The 21,936-nt window shown below is 41.6% G+C and overlaps 1 protein-coding gene across 1 annotated transcript in view; it reads left to right on the top strand.

The window, feature by feature from the left end:
• Positions 1 to 21,936, top strand: part of Lar (tyrosine-protein phosphatase Lar) — a 2,342,166-nt gene that overhangs the window by 1,029,171 nt on the left and 1,291,059 nt on the right. The window lies entirely within an intron of this gene.

Here is a 21,936-nt window from a genome sequence, read left to right as displayed (position 1 = left end):
CAGAACTGCCCACGTGGGGTTTAAAACCTCTATCTCCTGAATACAAGCTCACAGAATCAACTCTTGTACCGCGCAGCTAACTCGCTCGGTGTTGTTACTTTATGTTGCGAGGTACACTGCAGCTATTAGCCGTTTACAATGTGTGAGCGAAACCTAGGCGTATTATCTGTGGTGTCTGGTGTTCATCCATTCATTTTGCTATTTGTTTTACGTCGGCACCGACACAGATATGTCTTATGGCGACGATGGGACAGGAAAGGCCTAGGAATGAGAAGGAAGCGTCCGTGGCTTTTAAGGTACATCCCCAGCATTTGCCTGGTGTGAAAATGGGAAACCACGGAAGACCATATTCAGGGCTGCCGACAGTTGGACTCGAACCCACTATCTACCGAATACTGGATACTGGCCGCACTTAAGCGACTGCAGCCATCGAGCTCGGTTCATCCATTAATAGAGATTGAGGATGGGAAGGAAGTTGCTTTAGAGAATAGAGTGATAGATCTCAAACTGAACAAATAAATAAGTAATGATAATATTTGTATAACGCCCCTTCATTTTACATTTGTAAATTGCCTATTTGTTATTGAGTGGTGCGATGCAAGGTAGCAGAACCATTACTTCAATGGGACTTTTATTAAATCGTTGAAATATTAGGATTACCACTTTCTTTCATTTTAATACTGCTTGTTTTTCCTCTGTCAAGTTAACGTTTACGACGTTCGTACAATTTTTCATTGAAATCGGTACTACAATTTAGATAGTGTTAGCGTCTTTGTCTGCTCTCCCGGGGGCGGTACCTAATTATGTGTTTTTCTTGCAGCTGCTCCGCCTTTCATTATGTGTCACACCTTACATTGTCATTCATTCAACCGAGGTCATAATTTATGAGCTAAGAAGACTAGGGGACTGCTCTTCTTATATTCCCTATTCTCCTTCCTCCGAAACATATTTTTGGGGGTTCCTTGTGCACTTTATAACGAGACCATAATAACTTCTATCTACCTCGACACTGGGGAAGAAAAGTGCACAAAGGAAGAAGCTTTTGTTATATTTTTAAAGAAAGAGAATGAGTTTTTATTCTTTTTTCCTCTCTCGAACTTATCGTTTTTACAGACAGTCACTTGCTCTGCTGTTCAGGTTAGCATAGTAGTGTTTTCGTTTCCTTTTGCAAAATAAGGAACGCGAATAGTATAACGAACTACAGCCACACGTCCAACAGTCACAAGGGTTGATATTGGACAATAATGGTACAGTTCATATTGTAGTGGCAATCAGTTACCATATTTCAAAATACATTGATCCTTACAGGAATTGTCTCTGACATTTAATCCGCACTCAAAAACGGCTATGGGGAAAGCATGTTTGGGATCACTGTTTGATTGTGAAGCATGGTACACCAATTTTATTATTATTGTTTTAATGAAGAGAAGGAATACGTATGGTGCACGATCCGATGAATGAGACGATGCGTCAATGGCTCCCTCACTGATTATGTTTTGTATCACATGTATTATTGGGCTTGAGCGTTTTCTGATGCAGAATCCATGCTTTGCCCGAGAGATATTGGTGCATTCCTTAGTTGTCTTTGATAAGCAATATTATACTGTGATGGAGGACCGTTCTTGAGTCACTCAATCTCAAACAACACTTTGTCTTGGATTTCTAGATCGTACCGGTAACCCTATATTAATTGCTGTAATTTCTGTTCTGTGGCTGGTGTTAATTCTGATGGTATCCTGATTCCCAGCGAGCAGTTTAATGGTTTTTTTTAAGAACACGAAATATTGATCTTGGGCCGTTAAAGATGTCATAAAAACACTTTTCTGGACTCTTGAACAAATTACGTCATCATATAGCAACAAATATTAGAGTTATATATATATATATATATCGTTGACCAGAACTTGTTTCTTTTTAAATGCTCAACGAATATGAGAAAAAAATACTCAATATGAAATTTACTTTTTAAACAAATATAAATTGATCGTATAACTTACAGAGCTGTTATTACTATTGTCTGTGCGGTGTACGCAAAGAACTATATAGCGGATTCATGTCTTATTGCGTCCGTAAGACACAGTATTTGGCCGCTGAAGTTTTGTTTTTCGTACTTAATACGTAAAGAAGTATTTTGATAACTGTACGATTATGGTAATTAATCACATGATTTGATCTGTAATTGAGGGAGAATCCTCTGCACTGGAAATAAGAAACAGTGACCTGAAAGTGCGTGAAGAAACTTGGAAGTCAAAATCAGCGTTAGAAACATTCTGTCGAGATCTTTCAACCCGATATATCCTCAACTATCTCATAACTTATAGATGTTCTAGCTTAACAGCTCGACCGTATTTGTAAAGAAGGAAAGCATAATAAAAATGTTCTCTAGAAAATAGAACGGCCAGAAAGAAGAAGCAGCGGAGGTAGAAGGAAATAAGTAGAGTGGAAGGAAGGTCTAATTAAAAGATTAGGAATGTTAATTTATAGTTGGCACTCTAAAATACGAGTAATGATTAGTAGTAAAAGGCTTCATATTTTATATACCTGCCTCCGGTATTTCAGTTTGCGTGAGAAGTGAAATAAAACACTAGAAGGATGATGGTGTTCATCTGTGAACATTTCTAACCTCGTCGTTTAACTTGCGGGAATGCTGTGATAGTTTTTGTTTCGCAGGAGATATTGTACAGTCTTGCCGTCTCCCGAGAGATTAAACCCGATCACTCGATAAGCTCAGCAATAAACTCGTAAGTTGGTTTGATCCTCCATCCAAGATTTACGCCAAAGAAGAGGCTGCACGGTTACCCTCCAGGGATCGTACTGGGGAACGCCTGTGAATTGTGATATCCTCTCAGTTTGTACGTATAGAACAAGTCCTACAGCCGAGGAATCGCCACTCTGCGGTCTACACTCTGGTGTTCTATCATAAATACATACACACAGTTTTCAAAACCGTTTTCCTTTTTACGATTTCTCTTCTTCTTAAGACACCGTCTCCATGCGGAGGTTGGCGATCCAAGTAGCCAGCTCTGATCTTTGCATCCTACTGAGCCATTACTATGTGACGGTACCTCAAACATCTTTACTGTGTGCACTGTAGGCCACCGGGCGAGTTGGCCGTGCGGTTAGGGGCGCACAGCTGTGAGGTTGCATCCGGTTACTTCCTTTCCACTCCTAGGCCTTTCCTATCCCATCTTCGCGATAAGACCTATCTGTGTCGGTGCGACGTATAACAAATTGTATAATACTGTATGCACTGTAGGCCATTGTCTGTTACACATAGTGACGCTAATCCCAGATTCGTCTGATAGCAGGCATTTGTCGTGTCGATCAGTTTAACATCTTTACTTGTAAGGTTGGTTGGTGTGTAGACACAAACAGCACGCATAGGACTGACCGCATTCGAATTGTGACATCGCTGCAAAAACGATGGCGACAAGCGAATTGTTAAATATGTGCGTCTGTGAACGGAGTCAGAGTGATGTCTCCAGAGTTTGGAAGGGAACACAAACAGTTGCTCTTCGAAGAGGAAGGGACGCCCACGCAAAACAACTCGCAGGGGGGATCGATATTATTTTGTTGCTTTCAGCACGTCGTAGGTCCACCGCTATTGCCACCAGGATCTTCGGACAGCCACCGGAGTGAATGTGTGAGATCAGACAGTGTGAAATCGGCTGCACGACGGAGGACTGATGTCAAGGAGACCTGCGCCGAAAGCACCTCTTAAACTACACTATAGGTTAGTGTGAAATGGGCAACAACTCATAGTCCATGGCATCAGGAACAGTGGAAACGTACGCTCTTTCTGATGAGGTCGGCATAAGCTTGAGAGGTGGAAGGAACCGCAAATCCTGGAGTGCCATCAGGAGCCGTGGAGTTCTGTAATGTTTAATGGTGGGATAATGTTTGCTTGACGTACGCTTCTAATTCCTATCCAGGGAATGATGACTTGTACTGTATACAGACATCATCATCAAACCTATAGTTGCAGAATTTGTTGTCTCTCCGGTCTAGGGCTGTACGTTAGTGAATGATAATGTTAGTGTCAATCGAGCCATATAATGAACCATCGTTTTGTATTCACAATTCCACATTGTCATTGCCAGCTTTGTACTTTCTTGCTTTTCTGTTGCTTCAGCATAGCTGACTTCACGTTGTTCTCTGTATATACCCTTTGTAATGTATAATATACTCGTATGTACATTTATTTTGTTTTCATTTTACACTTTTGGTTTACGTCGCACTGACACAGATAGGTCTTATGGCGACGCTGGGACAGGAAAGGGCTAGGAGTGGGAAGGAAGCGGCCGTGTCCTTGATTAAGGTACATCCCCAGCATTTGCCTGGTGTGAAAATGGGATCCCACGAAAAACCGTCTTCAGGGCTGCCGAGGGTGGGATTCGAACCCACCGTCTCCCGAATGCAAGCTAACAGCTATATGACCCTAACTGTGCGGCCAGTTTGCTTGGTTGTTCATACATACATACATACATACATACATACATACATACATACATACATACATACATACATACATACATACATACATCTCCATTAATGCCCTTCAGCGTTCTGTCTGTAAAGCTCTGTGAATATAAGCACGTCCATAATCCTCTTTTTCCATTTGGCTCTGTGGCCTCGTTTAGTTCCACACTTCCTCAATAAATCATTAAAAACCGAGTCTAACCATCGTCGTCCTGGTCCCCATCTGCGTGGCCGAATTTCTCTTAGGTAACCCATCCTCCTTCATTCATGCGCACAGCTTCTTCATCGAGCTCATTCTCAACATAGCCTTTATCTTCTATTGTCATTCTCCCCTCCTACTTATGTCATACTTATGCCCTTCTGACTGTTACATGTATGTTGAAATGAAATGGCGTATGGCTTTTAGTGCCGGGAGTGTCCGAGGACAAGTTCGGCTCGCCAGATGCAGGTCTTTTGATTTGACACCCTTAGGCGACCTGCGGATGAGGATGAAATGATGATTAAGACGAGAGACACACCCAGCTCCCGTGCCAGCGAAATTAACCAATTAAGGTTAAAATTTCCGACCCTGCAGGGAATCGAACCCAGGATCCTTGTGGCCAAAGGCCTGCAAGCTAATCATAATAGCCATGGAGCCGGACGTTACATATGTTAATTCTAACTTACGAATAAGATATCCTGAGTCTACTCAGTTTTAATTCCCTTTGTTATTAATTAGTTTTTGGGATAGGGACTTCTGATCTAACGATAGTAAATTCTATTATACCGTCCTGTATGTTTATAAAGAGAACTCAGAAACCAGCAAGCTTGTGGTTTTATATGATGTCCTGATCATAGCCACGCGTCCTCCATTTAACGTTGAAGGCACAAAGGCATAACTTTTCATTTCAAAAATGCATTGACCGGCATTCAAATCGCGGTCGCCGTCTTGGGATGCCAGTGACTTTTCCACTAGGCAATCACGCCTTCCAACTGCAAGAACGGTACTATAGAAAGAGATTTCCTACGAAACTCCAGTGTCATCCAAAAAGGTATTTGAAACACATCATCATTTAATCCACTGATGCGAAGAATCTGATAAACTCGCAGGACGGTAGTAGGTCTATAGTGAGAGAGATCGAATTCAGGTGTAGCAGTGCTACAGTTGCAATCAGCGGAGTTCTGTAGGAGATCCTTGACGAAATTATAATTACATCGTTCTCCTTTCAGGCCATCTTTTTATTTTAAGGAGTGGAAAGCTGGGTGGACTCAGGATATCTCATTAATTAGCCGCAAGTAACAGATATATGAAGGTAGCGAGAATGATAGCTGGTAACAAAGAGGAAGGAACAATTGGAGATAAAGTTTTGAATGCGTACGAACGGGCTACGGTGGTGGTGGTGTGTGAACGAGGGTAGTTTCCCTAGAAGTATAAATCGGTCATGAAGGGTGAAATGCTTAGACTCACTGATTTCAAGATAAGAGATATTATAGAAGTACATGAGACCACAGTGCTGGTTGGAAAAGAGATTTTGTGGAAGCGCTTAGTTCATTCACAGTGGTTTGTAGACTGAAGGCTGAAAGGCATAGTTCTCAAGAGTGTATACAGGGCGTATCCGTGATGATGTTACACACTTTCAGGGATGATGGAGGACGGTGAATGGATCAATTTGAGATAAGGAACCATATTCCGGAAACGATAGAGTCAAAAGTTAGGCAACATTCTTCTTATTTAAGTCCATTTACTGCACAAGTTTCACACGCTGCTCCATTTACAACAAATGTTGGAAATGGCGTCCCCGTCCGACTCATTGGCTGAATGGTCATCTTTGAGGCCTTGAGTTCAGAGGGTCCCGGGTTCGATCGGGTCGGGGATTTTAATCGCCTCTGATTAATTCTTCTGGCCCGGGAACTGGGTGTTTGAGTTTGTCCCAACACTTTCCTCTTCATATTCACACAACACACTACACCACCAACCACCACAGAAACACGCAATAGTGATTACATCCCTCCATATAAAGGAAGGGCATCCGGCCGTAAAACAGGTCCAAATCAACATGTGCTACAGAGTTCGCACCCGCGACCCCACAGGTGTGGGAAAAAGCGGTAGAAAAGAAGAAGGTCGAAGTGGCGTCCCCCTGCGTCAGTGCAGACATGGCATCGTCGCACAAAATTCTGTCGTACCTTTTCGAATGAATATCCCCGTTGTCGTTTGAACAACTTCGCAGGCAGCGAGAATTCTGGCCAAGAGATCCTCTGACTGAGATCGGTGGCTTTTAAGGGTATTTAAAGGTGACAACCCCATGTCGTTGGCTTCCGGCACGTTAAAGAACTATTGCGGGACGAAATTCCGACACCCCGGCGTCTGTTAAGAACGGACTGACGTCAAACAACTTGGATTACTAATAACGTTTGACTCGAACGTTTCCGGACTACGGTTCCGTATCTAAAATTAATCCATTTGCCCTCCTCCATCATCCCTGAAAGTTTGTAAATTCATCACGGATACACTCTGTATACTGCATATCTTCAAGGAATTTTCACTACATTTTCTTGTATAGGCTTGTTATGTTTTTAATTCTTGTTTCCTAATTTAGTAAATACTAATATATAAGTAGCATTGTACTCCAGTTCGAGATCTGACAGAGGGAATTATTAAACAGGATGAGGTGTCGTTGTAAATTTCCTGACTTCTAGGTCCCTTTAATCGATGATCATTATACTCCTGATTTAACTGGAGCTCTACTCATGGTCTATACTCGATATTACTGGAAGAAAAATCGCTATATCACTGATTTTTCGATTTGTTGATGTCGTTCTAATGGTTATGTCCCTGTTACTCTAGACATGTCTACACATGTTGGCCAGCAATAACTTCTCGAGCGGTAAAAAGTACGGTTGGATGGCGTGTTGTTTTAACGGAAGGGAGTGAGGGAAGGATCGATTGGGCTCTTAGCCTGCGTGTTCGAGATATCGATTGGTGCTATTACAGTATGGCAGCAGTGCAGGTGAGCAGGGAGAGGGGATCTCGCGTGCTTCCTCAAGGCACGACGAACCAACCCGACTCTACCTGTGCAGGCAGGCAGGCAGGCAAGCGGGCGGGTTCTCGGGCCTCTTCACTAGTACTTAGCCTCCAGCTGTCTTCATCCTTCAGATGGCGCACTGCCCCAAACTGGTGGAACACCCTCGGTATGAAATAGGGCTGTGCATATTTTTTTCAAGTAAAATATGCTTACATTGCTGAGGAACAAAAGGCATATGCCTACATGGCTGAGGAAGAAAAGGCTTATTCGGTTCACTTGGAAGGACAAGGGTTCGATTCCCTGTGAAGCGCTGTGTACCACGAGTTACGGAACCTGAGGCAGCTAAGAGAGTCTTTTCGGTGGCCACGTGACGTACCCAATATCATCAGGCCATCATCAGCATTCGACTTGATAGTTTTAGTTAATCAACGTGTTTCATTACTCTCTACCGAAAATTACGTCATGTTGCCTCTACATACATACATACATACATACATACATACATACATACATACATACATAGGCCTACATACATTTAATTATAGATTCTTGTGGCATTCAGCGCTCAGTCTGGAATCCTTTGTGAATAAATTAAGCCTTCCGTAATAGTTTATTCGAAGCTTTAAAAAAATGATTTCAGATAACTTGACATATATAGGAGTGTGTAATTTGGATAATATTATTTTTTAAAATATGAAAATGAAAATGAAAACCTACAACCTGTTGTTCAGTCATTGACCGGGTCAGGGATGGAATGAATGAAGCAGATATAGGCTATTAGTACGATGGGGTCGCCACTCCCAAAGTGATTTGTTAATGGCTGGTAGATGCTATGAAATGAGAATGGAGAGTGTTGCTGGAATGAAAATTGACAGGGAAAACCGGAGTACCCGGAGGAAAACCTTTCACGCCTCCGCTTTGTCCAGCACAAATCTCACATGGAGTGACCGGGATTTGAACCACTGTATCCAGCGGTGAGAGGCCGACGCGCTGCCGTCTGAGCCACGGAGGCTCTTTTTGATGCTTGTTGTTTTAAGGGGCCTAACATCGAACGCATCGGCCCCGGAGGCTTTTTTTAAAATATATAAATTAATTTAATGAAGTTTTATATTCTAGAATAAAATGCGATGAAATTGTTAAAAATTAAGGCATCATATGTAACTGATTTCGAGACGTTATTGTAACAGTTGATTAAATAGGCTGTATGTGTGTTTTTTTTTAATGAAATTTGTCTGAAATTTGTATTTCTCTTTGTTATGGATGTTTTCCTATCCCCTTTCTCATTTTTAAAAATTCTCTTCTGTAACCGCTGGTAAAACGTGCAGAGCCACTCTCATATTTTAAATGATTTAGTTATTTGCTTTAGTGCTTTAACATTGCAGTTACACATACAGGGTTTCGGCGAAGCTGTGACTGGAGAGGGCTAGGACGGGGAAAGCAGCGTCCGTGTTTTTATTTATTTATTTGCCATTAATTATAAAGCCGTCACCGTAAAGGGCAATCCCGCTCTCGAGACAACACTCAAATTAAATAAATAATTAAAAGACGCTGACTACTCAGCCAGCGGACCAGACAGCTTGTGTAAGGAGTCAGCCTGATAAATAGTTCTGACTACTGTTACGATTCGAAAGTCGCGTCACGTTAGGGAATCGCGTTACAGAATTCTGTATTCTGTTCTCTGGCAACCTGCATCTTTATTATGACCGGAGCCGGCTTATTTGGTTATTTCAAATAGGCCTATTGGATCATAGGCATCATGACGTCTCATACTCGTAATTTGCTTGCTTGTGGAAATATACTTTAGGATAGACCGTAGAGTCAGAGGATTCTGGGTAGTTACTAAGTGTTTTAGCGGAGTACGTGATCGTAGCTCTCTTAAAAAAAAAATTAGGGACATATTATGTTCTAAAGTATGTCTGGTGGTGTAACCGGCTTGAAAGCTCGATATCCAACTACTATAGGTTGTTTTCCGTGGTTTCCCATTTTCACACCAGGCAAATGCTGGGGCTATACCTGTATTAAAGCCACGGCCGCTTCCATCCCACTCTAGCCCTTTCCTGTCCCATCGTCGCCATAACACCTCTCTGTGTCGGTGCGACGTAAAGCTGAGTTCCTGTATGGACCTGTATTCAGTCGTTGGTGATTCTATTTACCGTATTAGTTTAATCAGTCAGTATTTTTATAACTAGTTGACATTCGGCAATTAATTAAACTCAGCTCTATAACCTACCCGGCTGGCTGAGTGGCTCAGACGGTTGAGGCCTGGCCTTCTGACCCCAACTTGGCACGTTCGATCCTAGCTCAGTCCGGTGGTATTTGAAGGTGCTCAAATACGTCAGCCTCGTGTCAGTATATTTACTGGCACGTCAATTAGTGGGACGTAAAGCCAATAACATTATTATCCAGCCTAACCTATGACTATGAGTCATACTCATGACCACTCGAAATTGTCTGTTTTATGTTGGAAAGAACTGCTCGGTATTCTCTCAGTTCGTTTGTCGCATCATTGCACAATACTTCAATAATCGAATCACGGAATCACCGGTGTACGTGGACAGTGAGTAAGTGAGACGATTGATTTAATAGCTTAAATAAAAGGATGTTGAATCAGAACACCAGTGGGCTACTGTACATCTCGGGTAGCCTATACAAAATATGACGATTTAAACAATCATCCAATAGAAAAATATTTTCAAAGACAACCGAGCCAGTTGGCTGTGCGTTTAGGGTCGCGTAGCTATGAGCTTGCATTCGGAGGATGGTGGGTTCGAATCCTACCGTCATCAGCCGTTAACACGGTTTTCCGTGGTTTCCCATTTTCACACCAGGCAAATGCTGGTGCTGTACCTTAAATAAGGCCACGGCCACTTCCTTTCCACTTCTAGGCCTCTCCTATCTCATCGCCGCGATAATACCTATCTGTGTCGGTGCGACGTAAAGCAACTTATTTGATTTATATTGAATATATTGGCCACTTGTTGACAGCCTCCGTGGCTCAGGCGGCAGCGCGTCGGCCTCTCACCGCTGGTTCCATGGTTCAAATCCCAACCACTCCGTGTGGGATTTGTGCTGGACAAAGCGGAGGCGGGACAGGTATTTCTCGGGGTACTCTGGTTTTCCCTGTCATTTTTCATTCCAGCAACACTCTCCATACATACATACATACATTATCATTATAGACTGTTATGCCTTTCAGCGTTCAGTCTGCAAGCCTCTGAGAATTTACTAAACGTCGCCACAATCCTCGATTTGCAACTAGTGTTGTGGCCTCATTTAGTTCTATACCTCTTATCTTTAAATCGTTAGAAACAGAGTCTAACCATCGTCGTCTTGGTCTCCCTCTACTTCTCTTACCCTCCATAACAGAGTCCATTATTCTCCTAGGTAACCTATCCTCCTCCATTCGCCTCACATGACCCCACCACCGAAGCCGGTTTATGCGTACAGCTTCATCCATCGAGTTCATTCCTAAATTAGCCTTTATCTCCTCATTCCGAGTTCCCTCCTTCCATTGTTCCCACCTGTTTGTACCAGCAATCATTCTTGCTACTTTCATGTCTATTACTTCTAACTTATGAATAAGATATCCTGAGTCCACCCAGCTTTCGCTCCCATAAAGCAAAGTTGGTCTGAAAACAGACCGATGTAAAGATAGTTTCGTCTGGGAGCTGACTTCCTTCTTACAGAATACTGCTGATCGCAACTGCGAGCTCACTGCATTAGCTTTACTACACCTTGATTCAATCTCATTTACTATATTACCATCCTGGGAAAACACACAACCTAAATACTTGAAATTATCGACCTGTTCTAGCTTTGTATCACCAATCTGACATTCAATGCTGTTGGATTTCTTACCTACTGACATCAATTTAGTCTTCGAGAGGCTAATTTTCATACCATACTCATTGCACCTATTTTCAAGTTCCAAGATGTTAGACTGCAGGCTTTCGGCACAGTCTGCCATTAAGACCAAGTCGTCAGCATAGGCCAGGCTGCTTACTACATTTCCACCTAACTGAATCCCTCCCTGCCATTTTATACCTTTCAGCATATGATCCATGTAAACTACGAACAGCAAAGGTGAAAGATTACAGCCTTGTCTAACTCCTGTAAGTACCCTGAACCAAGAACTCATTCTACCATCAATTCTCACTGAAGCCCAATTGTCAACATAAATGCCTTTGATTGATTTTAATAATCTACCTTTAATTCCATAGTCCCCCAGTATAGCGAACATCTTTTCCCTCGGTACCCTGTCATATGCTTTCTCTAGATCTACGAAACATAAACACAACTGCCTATTCCTCTCGTAGCATTTTTCAATTACCTGGCGCATACTGAAAATCTGATCCTGACAGCCTCTCTGTGGTCTGAAACCACACTGGTTTTCATCCAACTTCCTCTCAACGACTGATCGCACCCTCCCTTCCAAGATGCCTGTGAATACTTTGCCTGGTATACTAATCAATGAAATACCTCGATAGTTGTTGCAATCCTTCCTGTTCCCTTGCTTATAGATAGGTGCAATTACTGCTTTTGTCCAATCTGAAGGTACCTTACCAACACTCCACGCTAATTTTACTACTCTATGAAGCCATTTCATCCCTGCCTCCCCACTATACTTCACCATTTCAGGTCTAATTTCATCTATTCCTGCTGCCTTATGACAATGGAGTTTATTTACTATCCTTTCCACTTCCTCAAGCATAATTTCACCAACATAATTTTCCTCCTCCCCATGACCTTGACTGTTTGCAACACCACCATGATGATTTCCTTTTACATTGAGAAGATGTTCAAAATATTCCCTCCACCTCTCCAGTGATTCCCTGGGATCTGTTATGAGTTCACCTGAATTACTCAAAACACTGTTCATTTCCTTTTTCCCTCCCTTCCTAAGATTCTTTATTACTGTCCAGAATGGTTTCCCTGCTGCTTGACCTAGCCTTTCCAGGTTATTACCAAAATCTTCCCATGACTTCTTTTTGGATTCAACAACTATTTGTTTCGCTCTGTTTCTTTCATCTACGTACAAATCCCTGTCTGCCTCGGCCCTTGTTTGGAGCCATTTCTGATAAGCCTTCTTTTTACGTTTACAGGCTGCTCTCACTTCGTCATTCCACCAAGATGTTCGCCTTTTCCCATCTTTACACACAGTTGTTCCTAGGCATTCCCTTGCTGTTTCTACTACAGCATCCCTGTATGCCACCCATTCACTTTCTATATCCTGAACCTGCTTACTGTCTACTGTTCGAAACTTCTCACTAATCATATCCATGTACTTCTGTCTAATTTCCTCATCCTGGAGATTTTCTACCCTTATTCGTTTGCAGACAGATTTCACTTTCTCTACCCTAGGCCTAGAGATACTTAGTTCACTACAGATCAGATAATGGTCTGTATCATCGAAAAATCCCCGAAAAACTCGTACATTCCTAAAAGATTTCCTGAATTCAAAGTCTGTTAAGATATAGTCTATTATGGATCTGGTACCCCTAGCCTCCCATGTGTAGCGGTGAATAGCCTTATGCTTGAAGAATGTATTTGTAACAGCTAAACCCATACTAGCACAGAAGTCCAGCAAACGCTTCCCATTCCCATTAGCTTCCATATCTTCCCCACATTTACCAATCACCCTTTCGTATCCTTCAGTTCTATTCCCAACTCTCGCATTGAAATCGCCCATTAGCACTATTCTATCCTTGCTGTTGACCCTGACCACGATGTCACTCAATGCTTCATAAAACTTGTCAACTTCATCCTCATCTGCACCCTCACATGGTGAATACACGGACACAATTCTTGTCCTAATTCCTCCCACTGACAAATCTACCCACATCATTCGCTCACTTACGTGCCTAACAGAAACTATGTTGCGTGCAATGGTATTCCTGATAAAGAGCCCTACCCCAGACTCTGCCCTTCCCTTTCTAACACCCGTCAAGTACACTTTATAATCTCCTATCTCTTCCTCCTTATCTCCCCTTACCCGAATATCACTTACTCCTAGCACATCCAGATGCATCCTCTTTGCTGACTCAGCAAGTTCTACCTTCTTTCTTCCATAAACCCCATTAATATTGATAGCTCCCCATCGAATTCCATTTCGTTCGCCAAGTTGTTTCCAAGGAGTCCCTCGCCTGTCAAATGGGAGTGGGACTCCATTACTCCCATAGGTCCGAGGCTTGCTTAAAGTGTTCTGAGCTCGGTAAATTCATGAAGCAGGATGCTGCCCTACTTGCACATAGTCCAAGTGAGGATCTCTCCTCTAACGGGTTATGGACCACCGGTGAATTGTGTAGTCCTAGCCGCCTGAGCACAAGGAGGGCCACGACTCAGAATATGTCCGAGATGCCCACTCCCATTCCATAGCAACTGGTATCCCGACTCTCAGGACCACTTACTAGGCCACTCAGCCGTTGCCCATGGTTCACGAACTAGGACGTGACTACAGTAACCCACAAACATGAACCATAAACACTCTCCATTATCATTATAATTTCATTTCATCTGCCAGTCATTAATCATTTCCCCAGAGGAGTGCGACAGGCCTTGGCAGCCGGCACAATTCCTATCCTCGCCGCAAGATGGGGGCTTCATTCATTCCATCCCTGACCCGTCAATGACTGGAAAACAGGTTGTAGGTTATTTTCATATAGGCTACTTATTGTGAACACAGGTATTTTCACATTTAATTCTGTATATATATAATAGATTTGTGACTTTCAGAGAACTGTGGAAAGTCATAAGTTAGTGTATACAATTTGAGTTAGGCCTATATAAATTATTATTATTATTATTATTATTATTATTATTATTATTATTATTATTATTATTAACAACTATGTACGTTTTGTGCTGTAATAGGCGTGTATAGTATTGCTCAAGGACCTATTTTTTCCTGCATTTCAATTTTTAACTTATTTATTTTGTATTATGTATTTACCGAGAATATAATGAAATTTCCAAGATCTTTGAAATCATTTATGAAAAGACTAGGCACACAGTTGATAGGGAATTTCCGACCTGCACGGCAGCTCTATATGCAGATCGTTGATGATTGCATGTACAAATATTTTTCATCTAACTCTATATACTTATTTAATGGAGTTGTCACTGTCGGGGGAAGGCTTTTTAACATCAAAACTTGATGCGAAGAATTGGCTGCAGGAGTATCGAGAATCTGAAAGTTAGATGACGGATAGGAAAACAGTTCATAGAATGAAGATCAGATGACAGCAGCAAGCATTGAATATTGTTGCTGCAGTCTTATCAGTACGCACTACACAGATCCAATAGGATCGATGACTCTAATGAACCGTGAATCGGCTCACTGTATCGATTCAGTAATGTGAACGGAATCAAACGAATCGATTCAGTAAAATGAATCGAATATCCCATCAGTAGTATGGAGAGTTCTCATGTTGCTTGCGTTAACCTTTTCCATCGCAAATCCATGAATGATTACTAACGTTTGCATCTTGAGCATGGTATTTCAAGTATTTATTGTTTCCAGACTTCCATAAATTTAAATATTAGTGATATCATGCCTAACCGAAAAATGATTCAGGGCGCGAAATCAACTGAATTTGCTCTCTAGCTACTTCACATGAGTGTGATAAAATGATTTTTTCCCGCACTTCAGCTAAGAATAACTGAATATGGAAATTAAATATTTAGACCGAATCTTTTCTCTCAATTTTAATAAGATTTGAAGTGAAAATTTACGCCAGCAGTATACAGTTCTACAAATCTTGAGGTTTTATGATTAGCATCTCTTGGACATCGCGTTGGTCGTGGAAGTGTTTGTTCACTTGCTGAGCTGCTGCAGTGTTACCTGCTCTCTCTTGACATCGCAAGGTAAATTACCACGATATCACATGGTTTCATAATCACTTGTAAATAGAATAAAACATAAAGAAATAACATTAGTCATATGGCATTACAGGAATGGAAAAAATTAATAGAAAATTTGGGGTTGTTCTACGGAAAATGTTACATCCTTTACTTATTGAGGACATAAAATAGGCCTGTTCCGATCCCTGCATTTACCAAGGAAAGTCATAATGGCGAAGAAAGTAGCGATTGCAGTTGCGATATGTAAACAGGTTATGGTATATACTGTTACAATAATTGTTTCAGCAGTTCCCAAATATCTGTTAGCCAAATAATCGTGGGAATGAAAGACTTCCATTATCATAGGTATTATGTTTTCATATCCATTTACTAGAATAATTGAGGAATTGAAGATGATAGACCATCACCATCTAACAGTTGGAAACTGTTTATAAGGCTTGGCAGGTTCGATCCTGGCTCAGTCGGGTGGTATTTGAAGGTGATCAAACACGTTAGCCTCGTGTCGGTAGCTTTACTTGCACGTAAAAGAATTCCTGAGGTACTAAATTCTGGCACCTCGGCATCTCCAAAATCCCGTAAAAAGTAGTTAGTGGGACGTAAAGCCAATAACATTATTTATTATTATTATTATTATTATTATTATTATTATTATTATTATTATTTTTTTTTTTTTTATAAGAAATTCGTCGTAGGGCGTTGTGTTGGAATCAAGTCCATGAAGTAATCCGAAATCATTCCTGTAGATTCATGCACTCAGTACCGTAAATTGCTTGTTGGTGTACTATGGATATTTTGATGAACAGAATTCAACCATTATGTCTCGCTGAGTGGAAATGTCGCTTACTGGTTCGGAGGAGGTGGGCGTGCAAGACATGGCCGCAAAATTCTTAATGCTGATTGGCCAAGGATGTGACTCCCGTGTATCATTGTGATACCTCGTGAAAAGTGATTGAATCACAACACAACGATTGAGAAGCAGAGATCTAAAGTATTTTTGTTGAGAGTCTAATCCTTACATAAACATGTTATCTGTACATCTCCGCCTAGGTAAGTATTGTAATTGACCGCGTGTTCTCTCCGCCGTGCTAAAATCTCATGTTCAGACGTAACAGTGCTCGTCATTGTGCACCACAACAAAAGCTGTCAATCAATCAATCAATCAATCAATCAATCAATCAATCAATCAATCAATCAATCAATCAATCAATCAATCAATCAATCAATCAATCAATCAATCAATCAATCAATCAGCCGCAACATTGCCCAGGTTTGAAATATTTATGTACTGTATTCCAAGTGAGCTATAGTGGTTTAAATCGCAATCTTCTGTGGAAATACGAATAATTACTATGTTATTTTATTTCTTCTTGAATACAAAAGGATCTTGCTGACACATCACACAACTCTACACTTAGTTTATTTACCTCCTTTATTGCTAAGCCTGATTTTGTTCACCTAATTTACTGAACACATTCACAACGTACTGTCTATATCACTTCTAAGTGGTGTTCTTCTTGTGGGCTTCACAACACGTGCGGGACCTGCCCCTTGCTCCATATTTGTCTCAAACAACAGTGATTGCTGTTGCAACTCTTTAGGTACATCCTGTACAGCTCGGGGATTCCCACACTGCCAAAGGGCTTTCCGTATTTTACTATACCTTGCAATTTCATTTATCATGATTTAATCAATTTTGACAAACAAGTGCATATTTGATAAGACAAAGACACCTCCGTACAGGCCATGAAGGCCCTTGGAGGTGTGGAAGGTAAAGGCTTCCACCATTGTTAACCGCGGTACGTGATGGGGTAGAGTGGTTAGCTCTACGCCCGGCCGCCTTTGCCCCCAGGAATTAACCTGGTACTCATTTTTGGTGTACGCTGACTGAATCTCAGGGCCATATGCACCTCCGGAAGTGGAAATCTCGTTTCGTAAATTTTACGACTTCCTGACGGGGATTCGAACCCACGTCCTTCCGGGCGAACCGAGCACGCCTTTACCGCCTCGGCCAGACAGCCCCTAGTGCATATTTGATACGTGTACAAAACGCGATGAGCATATAATGTGATCCTATATACTTTTCTGATCTCCAATAAGTTAAAATTATTGGAAGATACTATATTTTTCCGAGCTTGATAGCGTGTGTGGCAGTTTGCATCTATTTGCTGTAGTTGCCAATTCAGTGAATTACTTTCAAGTTCACATGCAAACACAAGATGCTCCGCCCATATGTCTACATCATGGTTTAAAAGAAAAAAAAACATGGCACAAGAGCCCCGTAGGGCTTTGGCCCTTACCAAGCAACCACTGCTCAGCTCGAAGGCCTGCAGATTACGAGGTGTTGTGTGGTCGGCATCACGAATCCTCTCGGCCGTTATTCTTGGCTTTACGTCAGGGTTACCCTCTGGTATTAGAAAAAATTAAGGAAGCAAGTGATGAAGTTCCTTTGCAATAGTTCGTAACAGTGAACGGAGACTGTGTCACCTGTAACATATCGGAAAATTTCTGTATCTGTATTTATGGGCTACGAGAGCGATGCGTCGTCCAAGACAGTGAGTTAAGTTCAGTTAAAGTACGAACATTAGGCCTACATATCGATGAGACCGAATAAGCGAGTAGACAGACGATTGGGGAAAATTGTAACAGCTTGTTGTTCAGTAGATGCGTACATTGGTTGTGTTGTAAAGGAAGCAGTTAAGTTACGTCCCATGTTGGGTCTTCGTCGGTTGTTTACGATTTTGAGTGAGAAATTTTGAGGTACGTAATTTCATCCCGCAAGTAGTGTACCAAGTTTCGACCTTGGCCAATGTTGGAATAGGGGAATTGACAACTCTGGGCTGAGCATAATACAGAGTAAAATGGAATGTTGTACCGCGATCATACGGGGTAGGAGAGTATAATCATTGTTCGAACCCCACCGTCGGCAGTCCTGAAGATGGTTTCCCGTGGTTTCCCATATTAACATCAGACAAATGCTGGCTGGGGTTGTACCTTAACTAAGGCCTCGGCCGCTTCCTTCCCACTCCTAGTCCTTTCCTATCCCATCGTCGCCATAAGACCGATCTGTGTCGGTGCGACGTAAAGGAACATATATACAAAAAAAGTGATAATTACAAGGTATATGTGAAAACCATTTTTGTTTTTCGAAGATATGTAGGTATTTTATACTGTAATGATACGTTGTAAAATGCCATACTTTTGTGTTAGATATTACTATGGGCAAAAGCACGCGCCACAGTAGTGTGACTTGCTTCTGTATGCTGTGTCACTCCAGTCGCAAGGGTAAGCGACCTGTTGCGACAAATACGTCACACGTAGACGAAGGTCAGAGTAGTAGAGAGATTCACAACAAGCACTGAAACTGATTATGTAGCGTTATGTCTACAGACAGGCACTGTGTATGTTCCATAATAATATTGAACATAAATAGAACTAATTGCCATGGACGAGTTGGTCGTGCGCGTAGAGGCGCGCGGCTGTGAGCTTGCATCCGGGAGATAGTAGGTTCGAATCCCACTATCGGCAGCCCTGAAGATGGTTTTCCGTGGTTTCCCACGTTCACACCAGGCAAATGCTGGGGCTGTACCTTAATTAAGGCCACGGCCGCTTCCTTCCAACTCCTAGGCCTTTCCTATCCCATCGTCGCCATAAGACCTATCTGTGTCGGTGCGACGTAAAGCCCCTAGCAAACAAAAAAAATGCCATGGACACCAGTTAATTCTAGAGAACCACGGGTCGCAACTCATAAAGTAAACATGGGACGCAATCCATGGGATATTTTTACCTGGATACGCAACTTATGGTTATAAGAAGTGACCTGCCAACAACTCTGACAAACTATTACTTGAAGCTAGAAAGACCATTGTTCTGTAGAAATTGGAAGAGTTGCTCACTCGAATTTACAAACTTTGTACTTGTAGTTTAGTTGACTTCGGAATAAATCATGTTATAGTACGAACAGACACTAACAAACTTTCTGGTTATTTACTCCACACAGCCAATCTGACACAATATTTGTGTGAAATTTTTCCTTCTAACTAAATCAATGCTGTGCTTACTGCAACAAATAGCAGACGTGAAGTTTTCACACTTAAATAGTAGCGGAAATATGCGTTATTGCTTTCATGGCCGGCTCCTTGGCTCAAACGTCAGCGTAAGTAGCCTTCGGTTCAGAGGGCCCGGTGTTTGTATTCGTCTTAATACACATCCTTATTTGCACCATAAAAACAAGCAATATGGAATACATCCCTCCATATACGGTTGGCGTCAAGAAAGGCATCAGGCCTTAAAACTAGACTTATCCATACATAGTGCCGACCACAAGTAATTGGCATAAGGGCAGGAGGACGAAGAAAAAGATGAGTTCGGGGGAAAATAAGAGTCTGGAAATAATGTTTTAGCAGCTATTCTCTTGTCCGACATGATGAAATGAACTTACGTATTCGTTCTCTGATGTATATTTTGTTATATATGGGAAGCCGTTATCATGTCAGTAAGAATTATATTCCGCAAACAAATATTTGAGTACTAAAACCTGTACTTGTTTTCCACTTGATATCCTCAACCCGCTGTGTTGTGTGTCGTGAATATCTCTGACCGCTATCTTTAGAGCTAGCTCCCAAGTGCCCTATAATGTTGATATGCGTACTCGCTTCAACTCACCATGCGTGTTTCAAAAGGAGGGAAAAGAAAAGAAAAAACAAGGGAGTGAAAAGTCAACTGTGGTATCAGTCGCGGGCGTTACTCTCTTAAATGTTACTTGTGGTGAGACAGACAAGGATGAGGAGGTATGGAGTTCTGTACTTTCGAATGCTTCAACTTACTTTTCTCTTTGCCGTCTTCTGTTTTCTGAGTTTTGGAAGCTGGTGTTTTCCCACCTTTAGGATTTAGTTCCGCTACATTGTTGACTAGCCGGGTTGACTGGCTCAGACGGTTGAGGCGCTGGCCTTCTGACCCCAACTTGGCAGGCTCGATCCTGGCTCAGTCCGGTGGTATTTGAAGGTGCTCAAATACATTAGCATTAGCCTCGTGTCGGTAGATTTACTGGCACGTAAAAGAATCCTGCGGTACAAAATTCCGGCCCCTCGGCATCTGCGGAAACCATAAAAGTAGTTGTGAGACGTAAAGCAAATGACATTATTATCATTGTTGAATACGCTAGTGCGATCTGGTGACGAAATTCACGAACTACTCGCCCTAGTAGCATCAACTCGAAAGACATTTTAGTCTGCCTGTTGAGATATAGTCAACCGTAAAATGAGTAGGATAGAAATGGCTGTCTTCAGAGGAATATTATGCACTGAGCTCAGTATTAGTCTTACCTTCGTTTACCACATAAACCCATGTTGGCTGAATGAGTAAGGTACTGGCTTCATAACAGAAGGATAAAGATTCATTCTCCGGTAGTACTAATGCTGCACCTTGATTCATTTTTAGTCTGTACTAATGTCCTGGGATAATACACATACTAAATACTTGAATTTATTCACCTGTCCCTTTTCCAGCTTCAATTATTTTGAGATAAAAGTAAAAAAAGCAAAGCAAATAAGCTTGCAGTTACTGGACCAGTAACTGGACCTGATCATAGCTACAGGATTTCTGGCTTAATTAAGTTGAAACTGCTACACAGACCATTCAACTAAGGAATCGGCAGTGTTACTGTTTGTTATGGGACAAAGGTCAGGTGTTCCAGTCCCTAGAACAATGAGGATACAGACCATTATGGGCTTGAGAATGCAAGACTACGTAGACCTAAACCTGATACTTTCAGGTTTGACGAGAACTGCAGTTTTAAAGGGAGATCGGGTAGCGTGACATAATTAAGTGGAAGTATTGTTAGATTCGGCTGGAATCATGTCGTCGCTTGTGAAGCCCGAGCGGTTTTACTCAGGTGGTGTTTCTAAGTCCCAGGAAAAGAAAATCTCATTGAGGACCTCAGGAAAACTCTCTTCATCAAAACATCTTTTTGTAATCACTTTAAATAATACTAATATTAATAATAATAATAATAATAATAATAATAATAATAATAATAATAATAATTTTACCGGGCGAGTTGGCCGTAAGGTTAGGGTCGCACAGCTGTGAACTTGCATCCGAGAGATAGTGGGTTCGAACCCCACTGTCGGCAGCCCTGAAAATGGTTTTCCGTGGTTTCCTATTTTCACTTCTGGCAAATACTGGGGATGTACGTTAATTAAGGCCATGGCCGCTTCCTTTCCACTCCTAGGCCTTTCCTGTCCCATCGTCGCCTTAAGACCTATCTGTGTCAGTGCGACGTAAAAGCAAATAATAAATAAATAAATAAGTAAATAAATAAATAAATAAATAAATAAATAAATGAATTTAAAGTCACTTATGAAGATTGTTAATACTCTTCATGTGGATGGACATTTGTCATTATCTTGAGAGTACATTGTATTATTGACCTGTATTAACGTATCTTCTATAAGAGGATGTATTTTGGATATCCAACTTGTTACATACTAGTGTAGATATAGATTTTGAATTTAATCTATTACGTTCTTTGTTTTTTGTATCGATCGTAATAAAATCTCTCTCCATAAGGTAACTGTTGCACATGCCGAAAACCTTG

The sequence above is a fragment of the Anabrus simplex genome, chromosome 1, assembly GCF_040414725.1.
Source record: "Anabrus simplex isolate iqAnaSimp1 chromosome 1, ASM4041472v1, whole genome shotgun sequence".
NCBI lineage: Eukaryota > Metazoa > Arthropoda > Insecta > Orthoptera > Tettigoniidae > Anabrus > Anabrus simplex.
Note: the sequence above shows the minus strand (reverse complement) of the source record. Positions and strands in the feature narration are given on the sequence as shown.